Source organism: Dermochelys coriacea, chromosome 8, assembly GCF_009764565.3.
Source record: "Dermochelys coriacea isolate rDerCor1 chromosome 8, rDerCor1.pri.v4, whole genome shotgun sequence".
NCBI classification, from domain to species: Eukaryota; Metazoa; Chordata; order Testudines; family Dermochelyidae; genus Dermochelys; species Dermochelys coriacea.
The window spans coordinates 93,665,043-93,678,293 of NC_050075.1; the positions used below are offsets into that span (position 1 = coordinate 93,665,043).

The following is a 13,251-nucleotide window of genomic DNA, read 5'->3' on the forward strand; positions in this document are numbered from 1 at the left end:
GAAGGGAGAATTTGAGCCATATTCTTTTGCCTTTAAGTGGGAAATTTCACTAAGTGTGCCACAAGCCCATATCAAAGTCTGTTCACAACACATTATTGGCATACAGTCAATAGGATTGCTTGCTGACGAGTGTGTAAAAATAACACTCGGCTGTTATTACCCTAATTAGCTTAGATTAAACAGATAGCTTCCAGATAATGAGTTTTTAAAGCACTAATAGAAACAAGACTCTGTGTGTAAATAATCACATATTTTACTCTTAGGTAAAGTGGAAGCAAGTGAGATTTTGAGGCACAATCCCAGCTTGATAAGTTATTTATGACACAGGACACATAGCCAAAGGCTTTTGCCTGCTCAAACCTATTTATGATTCTCTGATTTTTAAAATTATGATACAGCTTAATTATGACAGTGGCTAGTTACAGGGAGACAGCATCCTACACTCGTGTCAAGCCATATGGGAGCGGATCAAGAAATCTTGGTTCTACTGAAGTCGGTGGTTAGACTCCCATTGACTTCAATGCAACCCGCATTTCACCCTGCAAATCTTATTGTGTCATAAGGACTACAACTTTATTCTGGCTAGCCTTGCTGCCTCTCACCTTCCTCTACTTTTGTTTGAGGACAAACACATCACCTCCCCCCACTGATTCCATCCATTGGCTTCCTATCCCCTATTGCCCCACAGTCAAGCTTCTTATCAAAGACCCAATATTATCCTGCCCTTTGTGCATCTCATACTCCTGCTCACACTGTCTGCATTGCCAATGCTTTATGCTGTGCCTTCTTCCTTCAAGCCTATAATTACTTATATGACCCCCATTACCATAATATCTGAGCACCTCAACCTTTCATGTATTTATCTTTTTAACACCCCCATGAGGTGGGTAAGTGCTATTACCCCCATTTTACAGATGGGGACCTGAGACACAAGGAGACTTAGGTGGCTTGTAAAAGATTACACAGGAAGTCTGTAAGGCAGCAAGGAACTGAAGTTGTCTCCCCCAAATCCCAGGCTAGTGACCTAGACACTGGACTGCTCACTAAGCCTGCCACACCAAGTATTCCTACAAAGTCTCCCACTTAGTACTGAATAGGCATGGCCTGACCCTGCTTGGCTTCACAGATCAGATATGATTAAGACTGTTCAGGGTGGTACAGTCATATGACTCACTATCTGAAGCAAACGCCTCTTCTTTCTTCTTATTGCTTAGTGAGTCCCCACATCCTCATAGGTGTCTGTAACGAAGTGGGACTGTTCTTAATGTTCTCTCTGAATATTGGGTGGGTGCCTCAGTTTCCCCTATGCATTTCTTAAGTATCTAGCAAAAAGAAAAGCAGTACTTGTGGCACCTTAGAGACTAACAAATTTATTAGAGCATAAGCTTTCGTGAGCTACAGCTCACTTGTAGCTCACGAAAGCTTATGCTCTAATAAATTTGTTAGTCTCTAAGGTGCCACAAGTACTGCTTTTCTTTTTGCGAATACAGACTAACACGGCTGCTACTCTGAAACCTGTCATTAAGTATCTAGGTGGTGGGATAAGGGTGTGTGATTGTTGCAGAGCCCTAGAGGGCCAGTGTGATGGTGTCTGCACAGAGAATGGCCAACACTCTGTCTCCTGGCAACTGATGGCCTGGACCCCTCCTCTGCAAGGTGCCAACTGAAGGTGTTGGAGAGCAAAGAGATCAGGGGGCCTCCTGGCCTGGGAAAGAGACAAAGGCCAGAGGAGGAGCAGGAGAGTTTCAGTTTGGAGCTGGCTGGGAAAATGGAGGGAGGCCCAGATATTAATAGGTATACAAGTGTGACATGAGTAAGCATCAGTCTCTCAAACAAAGCAGAACTGCGGCTTAAATGTACCTCCCATTTCTCCAAGATAATAGCATCACATTGTGTGCTGAGTGCATGGCTACCTGCTTCTGAGAGAGTCACCACCTATTCTCTGTCACGAACACGGGTATAACCCCACAACCTCCCTGCCCCACAAGATGGACCTGACTGAGGGGTCCTGTTCCCTGTACGTACAAGCTCTGTTTTAGACCATGTTCCTCTCATCTAATAAACCTTCTGTTTTACTGGCTGGCTGAGAGTCATGCCTGACTGCAGAATTGGGGTGCAAGACCACTGGCTTCCGCAGGAGCCCCACCTGTGCGGACTCGCTGTGGGAAGCGCACAGTGTGGAAGGGGATGCTGAATGCTCCAAGATCAGACTCAGGAAGGTCAAAGCTGTGTAAGCTTCTTGCCCTGGAGACAATCTGCTCACAGAGAGGAGGTCTGACTGGCTTCGTATGGAGTATTTCCAAAGCACCGCCCGGTGACTCCGTGACAGTGTCTCAGCAGACTTGCTCCTCATTGGCATCCCTGTAAGCTACGTCAGGGCCTGATTCAAAACTGATTAAAGTCAGTGAGATTCTTTTGATTGAGTTCATTCAGCTTTGGAACAGGGCCTCAAACTGTAAACTCTTGGGAACGGGTGAAGCTGCAAGGAAATATATGGCACTATATAAAAGTTTTGTAATAATACATATTTTCTGAAACCTGATGTTTACATTTCCATTACCAAAGTTTACTGAAACTACCAGTTTGATCAGAACACACCTGAGTGCTAAGTGGAAGTATGCAGTAATTTGGAAGGCAAACCTTCCATTCTAAAAAGAAAAGGAGTACTCGTGGCACCTTAGAGACTAACCAATTTATTTGAGCATAAGCTTTTGTGAGCTACAGCTCACTTCATTGGATGCATTCAGTGGAAAATACAGTGGGGAGATTTATATATATTCACACACACACAGAAAACATGAAACAATGGGTTTTATCATACACACTGTAAGGAGAGTGATCACTTAAAATGAGCTATTACCAGCAGGAAGGGGGGGGGAAGAGAGGAGAAAAACCTTTTATGGTGATAATCAAGGTGGGCCATTTCCAGCAGTTAACAAGAATGTCTGAGGAACGGTGTGGGGTGTGGGGTGGGGGGAGAAATAACATGGGGAAATAGTTTAACTTTGTGTAATGACCCATCCATTCCCAGTCTCTATTCAAGCCTAAGTTAATTGTATCCAGTTTGCAAATTAATTCCAATTCAGCAGTCTCTCGCTGGAGTCTGTTTTTGAAGTTTTTTTGTTGAAGGATAGCCACTCTCAGGTCTGTAATCGAGTGACCGGAGAGATTGAAGTGTTCTCCGACTGGTTTTTGAATGTTATAATTCTTGATTTGTGTCCATTTATTCTTTTACGTAGAGACTGTCCAGTTTGACCAATGTACATGGCAGAGGGGCATTGCTGGCACATGATGGCATACATCACATTGGTAGATGTGCAAGTGAACGAGCCTCTGATAGTGTGGCTGATGTGATTAGGCCCTAGGATGGTGTCCCCTGAATAGATATGTGGGCAGAGTTGGCAACGGGCTTTGTTGCAAGGATAGGTTCCTGGGTTAGTGGTTCTGTTGTGTGGTGTGTGGTTGCTGGTGAGTATTTCCTTCAGGTTGGGGGGCTGTCTGTAGGCAAGGACTGGCCTGTCTCCCAAGATCTGTGAGAGTGATGGGTCATCCTTCAAGATAGGTTGTAGATCCTTGATGATGCATTGGAGAGGTTTTAGTTGGGGGCTGAAGGAGATGACTAGTGGCATTCTGTTATTTTCTTTGTTGGGTCTGTCCTGTAGTAGGTGACTTCTGGGTACTCTTCTGGCTCTGTCAATCTGTTTCTTCACTTCAGCAGGTGGGTATTGTAGTTGTAAGAATGCATGATAGAGATCTTGTAGGTGTTTGGCTCTGTCTGAGGGGTTGGAGCAAATGCGGTTATATCGTAGAGCTTGGCTGTAGACAATGGATCGTGTGATGTGATGTGGATGAAAGCTAGAGGTACGTAGGTAGGAATAGCGGTCAGTAGGTTTCCGATATAGGGTGGTGTTTATGTGACCATTGCTTATTAGCACCGTAGTGTCCAGGAAGTGGATCTCTTGGGTGGACTGGTCCAGGCTGAGGTTGATGGTGGGATGGAAATTGTTGAAATCATGGTGGAATTCCTCAAGGACTTCTTTTCCATGGGTCCAGATGATGAAGATGTCATCAATGTAGCGCAAGTAGAGTAGGGGCATTAGGGGACGAGAGCTGAGGAAGCATTGTTCTAAGTCAGCCATAAAAATGTTGGCATACTGTGGGGCCATGCGGGTACCCATCGCAGTGCCGCTGATTTGAAGGTATACATTGTCCCCAAATGTGAAATAGTTATGGGTGAGGACAAAGTCACAAAGTTCAGCCACCAGGTTAGCCGTGACATTATTGGGGATACTGTTCCTGACGACTTGTAGTCCATCTTTGTGTGGAATATTGGTGCAGAGGGCTTCTACATCCATAGTGGCTAGCATGGTGTTTTTAGGAAGATCACCGATGGATTGTAGTTTCCTCAGGAAGTCAGTGGTGTCTCGAAGATAGCTGGGAGTGCTGGTAGCGTAGGGCCTGAGGAGGGAGTCTACATAGCCAGACAAACCTGCTGTCAGGGAGCCAATGCCTGAGATGATGGGGCATCCAGGATTTCCAGGTTTATGGATCTTGGGTAGCAGATAGAATACCCCAAGTTGGGATTCCAGGGGTGTGGCTGTGCGGATTTGTTCTTGTGCTTTTTCAGGGAGTTTTTTGAGCAGATGGTGTAGTTTCTTTTGGTAACTCTCAGTGGGATCAGAGGGTAATGACTTGTAGAAAGTGGTGTTGGAGAGCTGCCTAGTAGCCTCTTGTTCATTCTGACCTATTCATGATGACGACAGCACCTCCTTTGTCAGCCTTTTTGATTATGATGTCAGAGTTGTTTCTGAGGCTGTGGATGGCATTGTGTTCTGCACGGCTGAGGTTATGGAGCAAGTGATGCTGCTTTTCCACAATTTCAGCTCATGCATGTCGGCGGAAGCACTCTATGTAGAAGTCCAGTCTGTTGTTTCGACCTTCAGGAGGAGTCCACCCAGAATCCTTCTTTTTGTAGTGTTGGTAGGAAGGTCTCTGTGGGTTAATATGTTGGTCAGAGGTGTGTTGGAAATATTCCTTGAGTCGGAGATGTCGAAAATAGGATTCCAGGTCACCACAGAACTGTATCATGTTCGTGGGGTGGAGGGGCAGAAGGAGAGGCCCTGAGATAGGACAGATTCTTCTGCTGGGCTAAGAGTATAGTTGGATAGATTAACAATATTGCTGGGTGGGTTAAGGGAAACACTGTTGTGGCCCCTTGTGGCATGTAGTAAGTTTAGATAGTTTAGTGTACTTTTTCTTTTGTAGAGAAGCAAAGTGTGTGTTGTAAATAGCTTGTCTAGTTTTTGTAAAGTCCAGCCACAAGGAAGTTTGTGTGGAAGGTTGGTTCTTTATCAGAGTATCCAGTTTTGAGAGCTCACTCTTAATCTTTCCCTATTTGCTGTAGAGGATGTTGATCAGGTGGTTCTGCAATTTCTTTGAGAGTGTGTGGCACAAGCTGTCAGCATAGTCTGTGTGGTATGTAGATTGTAAATTCATTCTAAATCCATTTGAAATGCATTCTAAATGAAATCCTGTGATCTTGCAAATAAGTTTTCAATCTAGACGCACTTTTCGCTTATACCAGGTAATGCTTTTTGTTTTATGGTGACTGATGCTCCATACTTACTAAGAGCTTTAAACTACCTATATTTCATTATATATTTGCATATTAAATTATTTGTACTATGTTCACTACTTAAATACAGTAAATATAAACATAGATACTGTTTTGAAATACTGTACATGATACAAACTTTAGATACACACACCAGAATGACTTCACCAATGACCAAAGTGCAGCCACCTCTGTGGTAGAACTTAGTACTGATGAATAGCCTACAGTAACATTATGCAATAGTGGAGGGAGGGAAGGGAAGAGTATCATATCCAGTTAATACTACAAATATGCAAGATGACTTTAATACCCACATTGTAATCTAGCAGTGTTCTGGGGCCAATATCCTCATTCTTGCCAAAAGTGCCAGGAGCTCTTTAATGAGCTAATGAACAGATGATCATAAGGATTCCTTCTGGCCTTAAAAATCTGAATCTGTGACCATTCATGACAAGGCCCTGTTTTAGATAGGGCTAAGAGAGGGCCCCTCTAGCAGGGCAGCACTAGCATGCTTCTGCATTTGTCTAGTACAGACTTTGAGGGAAGAGTTCTGCCTAATGAATCCCTAGCACCACCTTCTGCTGCACCCTGGATTGTGTTTAGCAGCCTCCCTTTGACTAGCGGCCAGGCCGAGCCCTGCTTTCCTTCTGAGATCTGCAGAGATCACACCCTGAGCTGGCGTGGCTACCAACAATAAGTGCAAGCATCATTCAGACACCAGCAAATTCTTACAACGTGGCTTGCTTATTTCTTTTGTTTTGGAGTCATGAAGCCAACGTGTTTAACGCCCTTCCTAAGCTGCTCCTCCTAACTATTTATATCAGTGCCAAACTGTAAAGGATCCATTTCCACTGCAAACTATGGAACTGGCCTACTATCTCCCCTCAACAGTCCAGTCCGTAGCACCCTGCCACCACCATTAGGAGCTACTGATGCCATTTTTTTCTCCCTCCAAGGAGGTTAGATTCTGCTCTTGGGTTACCTGATGTAATAAAGATCAGGATTTGGCTGCTAGAATCATCTCTGCATAATTCACAACCTCCAGTGAAGCAGGGAACAGCACCTAGCAATTGCTCCTCATCTAGGGTGACCAGATGTTCCAATTTTATAGGGACAGTCCCGATATTTGAGGCTTTGTCTTATATAGGGGCCTATTATCCCCCACCCCCTGTCCTGATTTTTCACACTTGCTGTCTGGTCACCCTATCCTCATCACTCAGCTCCTGGCCTGAACCCTACAAATGCTACCGGCCAGGTCCCCGAGTTGGCATATATTATGGGGTTCTGTTTTCTTCACTAAGTGAAGACACACAAAATCATCTCAGTGCTTTTTACAGTGTAGAAACATCTTTAAAATGTAAATGCAAGTCTGCAATGTGCTAATTAATAAAGTTCATAAAAATGACATCAACTCCATTAGGTCAGGATGAAGGGCAACCAAGCCATGCCACAGAAGGCTGCACAGAGAAATCACAGACGGACAGGCAATCTCAATTAAGTTGTCCTCTCTTCCCATTCTCCTCTGAATTACTTCTCTAAAGCCCCTTAATTATCCAAACTCAATTAGTCTTACAGTAGTTGAAGCTTCCTGTTCAGACTAATTTCTCTCTCTTTCCTCATTTGGAGTATTTGACTTATATTAAAGATCATTTAGTGTCCGTGGTGGAGAGAACGTTAACGACTGTGATAAAGCTTTTCTTTATCCTACTGCTGTCTGATCAGATCAGGCATTAAGTCTATGCATTTCTACCCAGACAGAATATCAGTGTGTTTAGGACAAGTTTCTTTTATATCTACACCAAATATTTGTATTGCCAGTAGTGACTATCACGCTACTATCCTTTAGAGCTATTTTTCAGCCCTGAAGATTTCCATATGTCCTTTCCAAACAGCATTCTTTTTTATTGTTCCTGGGAATCAAAACAAGAACATAGTGTTAGAGAATTCCTACCAATGAGAACATTTGTGGCAAAGCAGATAGTAAGCGAAGACAATAGCAGGAAGCAGTTAAAAGATTCCCTTTCATCTCAGTGAGGCAGCTCCACCAGGCAGACTGAACTTGCACATTTTTCAGTCAAAGGGAATGTAACTCAAGGATTGCAATGAAGCTCATAAATTATTCAAGCCCTTATTTGTTTTAGTCCCCACTGTTAAAGGGGCCAGCCTCAAGGTATTTCTCACCGCATTTTGTTCCCGGTTTCTCTACTGCAGCCCAATGAGAGCTTGGAAGGGACAGCTGTATCGGTCTGAAGTGCATTTTCTTCCAGGAAGTACATATGCAAACAGGGCCTCTTCAGACTGTGCTGCCAAACTTGCAACCCAGGGGATCGAGAGCATGAGGGCCCCACCTGTTATGGTTATTATCTGCAGTAGCACTCCTGTGCTGCGTAGAGGCCCTGCCGAGATCATCGTGCTAGGTGCTGTACACGCTCCTAGTAAAAGACATGGCTGAGAGAAATGCTCTCTCACCTTCATGGGAAAGTTGCACTGGTTTAATTTAAATTGTTTTTTAGTTAAACCAGTGCAGATCCTTGTGCAGACACTTTCTTTGATTGAAAAGTGGGTTATTTCAGTTGAACGTAAAACAATTCCTAATTGACTTACGTGACACTGAAATAAGCATGGTTTGAACACATAGGAATTTGCACTGGTTAACATCACACTTTTCATTGAAACAGTGCAACTTTCTCATGCAGATAAACCCTCATGGATAGGGAACTGAGGCAGAGAGAGATTAAGTGACTTGCCCAAGATTAAACAGAAAGTCCATGGCATAGCCAGGAACCAAACTCAGAGATCTGAATCCCAGTCCAGTGCATTAACCACAAAGCTCTCCTCCCTCTCCACTAGTTTTCTTGCTTTTCACGCTCCAGTTGCCTTGTGGCATGAATAAAAGCTGCTTTACGATCATCAAGAACTCTACAGGGAACCAAGAGTTCTCCTCCTTTGCCTGGGGTAGGATGGCAAGTTCACATGCTTCCTGTTTAAGAGGAAACTTCCACCTCTAACTCCCCCATTTTGGTCATTAGTTATTCCACCCAGTGCCCACAGCCACACACATCCCTTACAACATTAGAAGCAAGAGAAACGAATAGTTCACATAGCAGAGCTACAGGAAAATGACCCATACCATGTCTGCAAGGCTCAAGATTCAGCAAGCATTTGCCTGAACAAGCCTTGCAGGTTTGTTATGGTGAGGTGGCTTATGCGTCCTTATCTCCCTTCTTTTCTTACATGCTTTGATCAACAGTGAAGTAATTCATGTGGACATGTGCTTTATGTGTGGGTTCACAGTTCACACACCATTGATATGAATGGGGCACCTCACACCCCAGACTCAGGCAGACATCACTTCATCAGTTAGGCTTCCTTCACAATTTGAAGGTTATTTTTGTAATTAAGAGAACTAGACTCTTTTTAAGGGAAGCTTTACCTTTGGAAGCACAAGGTGATCCCCTCAAACCACACAAAAACACAGTTCGCCAAGACACTGGAAGCCAATCTAATTGGTCTCCTACCATTAATTCTGAAGTTACCACTGTGACATGGGCAGACAAGGTGGCAGCTCATGCTAAGGCCCCTCGGCCTCCCTGAACACTAGTTTCCAGCTATGCGTTAGTCAGTCTGGCTCACCAGTGTGTTAGTATTTAGGTATTAGAGTTATAGACAGGTGTTTAGCATTTGGACTTTATGAAATGCTTTTGAGTTGCTGCATGCATTAATCTCACTTATATCATCTGTATCTTCCCCCTCCCCAACCCCCACCCAACACTCATGAGGAGTGGATGTGCTTAAACCCTCATCCCATCACAGTTTGATCTCTGGGGGAAGAGAATGAAAATCCCTGACTAGTCAAATTCGTATGACTATGCTGCTTGGAATTTGGAGAGGGCAATATTTCTTAGCATAAGCAAGGGATCCCCAAACTGCTTAGTTTGGGTCAGCCCTAAAGGTTATAGAGAGCTTGTACATTACAGTAGCTTCTATTACTTTTTGGAGTCGGAGACTGTAACTCATTTGTGCAAGTATGTTTACCTACTTTAACCTTATAAATAACTCATTTCTTTTTCCAAAGTAATAAACTTTTAGTTAGCTTAAGATAGGATTAGCTATAGGTGTTGTCCTTGGTGAGCCATCTAAGGTACAATTGACTGGTAAGTGACCGGTCCTGTGGTACTGGGAGTAACCTGAATATTGTTAAAAGAAAAGGAGTACTTGTGGCACCTTAGAGACTAACAAATTTATTTGAGCATAAGCTTTCATGAATGCATCCGATGAAGTGAGCTGTAGCTCACAAAAGCTTATGCTCAAATAAATTTGTTAGTCTCTAAGGTGCCACAAGTACTCCTTTTCTTTTTGCGAATACAGATTAACACGGCTGCTACTCTGAAACCTGAATATTGTTGTGATTTTTGGTGTAAGGGACTATCTATCACAAAGACAGGCGAGACTGCATGGCAAGATAGATCCGAATACATAAAGAGACTGTCTGACTCCCAGGCTGTTATAGGGTTTGAGGCATTCACACTTGATATTTAGCTGGTGAAATTTATTTCTAGACCATACAGACAGTTTGGGGTTTGTGCCCTGGTTTGAAACAATCTGCCCTGAGGTTGGCACCCATATTCATGAATCATTCCAGACAGCTTGACAACCAGGTGAGTGTTTTATCAGGCAGTTTCTACAGCGTCAGGTTCATGGAACTTAAGGTCAGCTCTTGTAAGCATCACACAAATGCACTTCTACTAAAATACTCACTTTTATAGACTATGCATGAACAACAGTAAGTACTGGCATGGAACGATTATTCAGCATACACCATTTTAACACTACCTATGGGGCAGAAGGCAGCAGCCAAGCAGGGGGTAGGAAATACTTTTGCCAAGACTCCAATGCAAACCCCTTACATTTACCAAAAAAAGGCCCTTTACTAAGTATTTATATGGCTCTAATTCACAGATCACCAAGAGCTTTACAAAGGCAGCTGAGAATCATTGTCCCTTTTATGCCCCTAGGGAATCAGAAGTTACGTGACACCCAAGATCAAGTAGTGACAGTGCTGTGCATAGAACCTCTTCCATCCAACTCCCAATCAGGAAATTCTAGCCAGCAGACTATGATACTGCCATCCTGTAACATTGATTCAGAACACAAAGTCCTCCATTTTTAAGGTCTCTGTTGAAAGACCTATATGCAGTAAACTGAAGGGAAGTATCAGAGTAGCAGCCGTGTTAGTCTGTATTCGCAAAAAGAAAAGGAGTACTTGTGGCACCTTAGAGACTAACAAATTAATTTGAGCATAAGCTTTCGTGAGCTACAGCTCACTTCATCGGATGCATTTGGTGGAAAATACAGAGGGGAGATTGATATACACACACAGAGAACATGAAACAATGGGTTTTATCATACACACTGTAAGGAGAGTGATCACTTAAGATGAGCCATCACCAGCAGCAGGGGGGGAGGGAGGAAAACCTTTCATGGTGACAAGCAAGGTAGGCTATTTCCAGCAGTTAACAAGAACATCTGAGGAACAGTGGGGGGTGGTGGGTGGGGGAGAAATAACATGGGGAAATAGTTTTACTTTGTGTAATGACTCATCCATTCCCAGTCTCTATTCAAGCCTAAGTTAATTGTATCCAGTTTGCAAATTAATTCCAATTCAGCAGTCTCTCCTTGGAGTCTGTTTTTGAAGTTTTTTAGTTGAAGAATAGCCACCCTCAGGTCTGTAATCGAGTGACCGGAGAGATTGAAGTGTTCTCCAATTGGTTTTTGAATGTTATAATTCTTGACGTCTGATTTGTGTCCATTTATTCTTTTATGTAGAGACTGTCCAGTTTGACCAATGTACATGGCAGAGGGGCATTGCTGGCACATGATGGCATATATCACATTGGTAGATGCGCAGGTGAACGAGCCTCTGATAGTGTGGCTGATGTGATTAGGCCCTAGGATGGTGTCCCCTGAATAGATATGTGGGCAGAGTTGGCAATGGGCTTTGTTGCAAGGATAAGTTCCTGGGTTAGTGGTTCTGTTGTGTGGTATGTGGTTGCTGGTGAGTATTTCCTTCATATTGGGGGGCTGTCTGTAAGCAAGGACTGGCCTGTCTCCCAAGATCTGTGAGAGTGATGGGTCATCCTTCAGGATGGGTTGTAGATCCTTGATGATGCGTTGGAGAGGTTTGTTACTCTCTAAGGTCACAAGTACTCCTTTTCTTTTTTTGAAGGGAAGTAGTTTTTCTTTTTTTTCTCTCTCTGTCTCTTTAAATCAGTGGTTCTAAGAAATTTAGAGAGTTTACAGACTTGATACTTGATCTTCCAGTCACCCCTCAAGCTAGAAGCTGATTTGGGACTCAGGAAATCATTTATGTTGGTCATAGGTGAAAGATATTTAGTAATGAAAGCTGAGCCACTCATCCAGCTATGCCCTTGAACTAATAATTAGCAACACTTTTCACCTGCCAAAGTCACTGGTCAATCTAAGGCAGAAATTCTTTCCTTGTTGCTATTCTCCTCAGAAGTTAAAGGGATGTGCAGCCAATCCCATGCTTACTAGGATGGAGAAAGCAAAGTCGGGACATTGGGCAATGTCACAGGCTTGCCTCATACTTGTGTCCACACTTTCAGAGGAATCTAATTCCAGTGTTAGTTGTGCTTGGTCACCCAGCTGAGAAGCTTGGGTTTTGTTTCATCTGAAGATCTGATTTTAGAGGACCAATAGCAACAGAATGAAGAAGGGAAGGTGCAGTTTAGAACTTATCAACCTTCAGAGTGCCCTTAAGTGGACCACATCCTGCTATAAATTTTTGCACAAAACTCCTGCTGACTTAGAGGGGGTTCTCAGTGCAGAATGATGGCAGGATGTGGTCTAAGAGCTCTCTCTTATAATAGGGTTTTCCACTGAGATCAATGGATTGGTCCTAATTTAATTGCCAAAACTTGACTCCCAGCTATGAAAAGACACATTGTTTTCCTGCAGACTGCAGTAGGAAATATGTATTTGCCTTTGCCAGAATGAAATTTGGCAAAGGAGGACACCAAAAATGTCTGAAATTAATCAAGAGAGTATCTTCAGCTTGAATATCTCAAAAAACCCTTCATTAATATTGATCTTTGGGAAAAAAAATGTGGAAAGCACTAATGCACCCAAATTTAATGTTTATTTAAAAAAAAATGTTTCCTCATCTGAACTCCATTATAAAGCGCTCACATTTTAGGCATGAGTGCTCAGCACCCCCTGGAGTCTCTGGGAACTGCAGGTACTCAGCACCTTTGAAAATAAAGCTACTTATTTTGGTGCTAAAGACCCAAATCCTGTTGTCCTTCCTTCTGAAGATCACTGAAGCCTACAGGTAGTATTCAAGAGCTTCTTTGTAGGCACTGAGGGTTGAAAATGTAGCTCTTAGTGTTTTGTTCTTTATGCTGATTCAGCATTGATTGTGATTTTTAAATTTGTGATCCTGCAGTTACTTTAAAGTGATCTACCATAACAATGACATACCAGTGGAATCAGCATTTCAGAGGTTAATAACAGCACTTTCTAAAGAGGAAGTAGGTTTGTTTTCTGACTTATTTTTCTGGAAAATGTTAAAATAATAAAAATAGGCGGGAGAGTGCGAGTTTGTAAAGGAGCAAATT

At 43.1% G+C, this 13,251-nt stretch overlaps 1 protein-coding gene across 1 annotated transcript in view; it reads right to left on the reverse strand.

The window, feature by feature from the left end:
- FGGY (FGGY carbohydrate kinase domain containing) overlaps positions 1 to 10,821 on the reverse strand; it is a 414,960-nt gene extending 404,139 nt beyond the window's left edge. Inside the window, exon 1 of the mRNA XM_043490943.1 lies at positions 10,652 to 10,821. The gene's annotated coding sequence lies outside the window, so the exon portion shown is untranslated. The remainder of the gene's footprint in view (positions 1 to 10,651) is intronic.
- Positions 10,822 to 13,251: the final 2,430 nt, after the last annotated feature.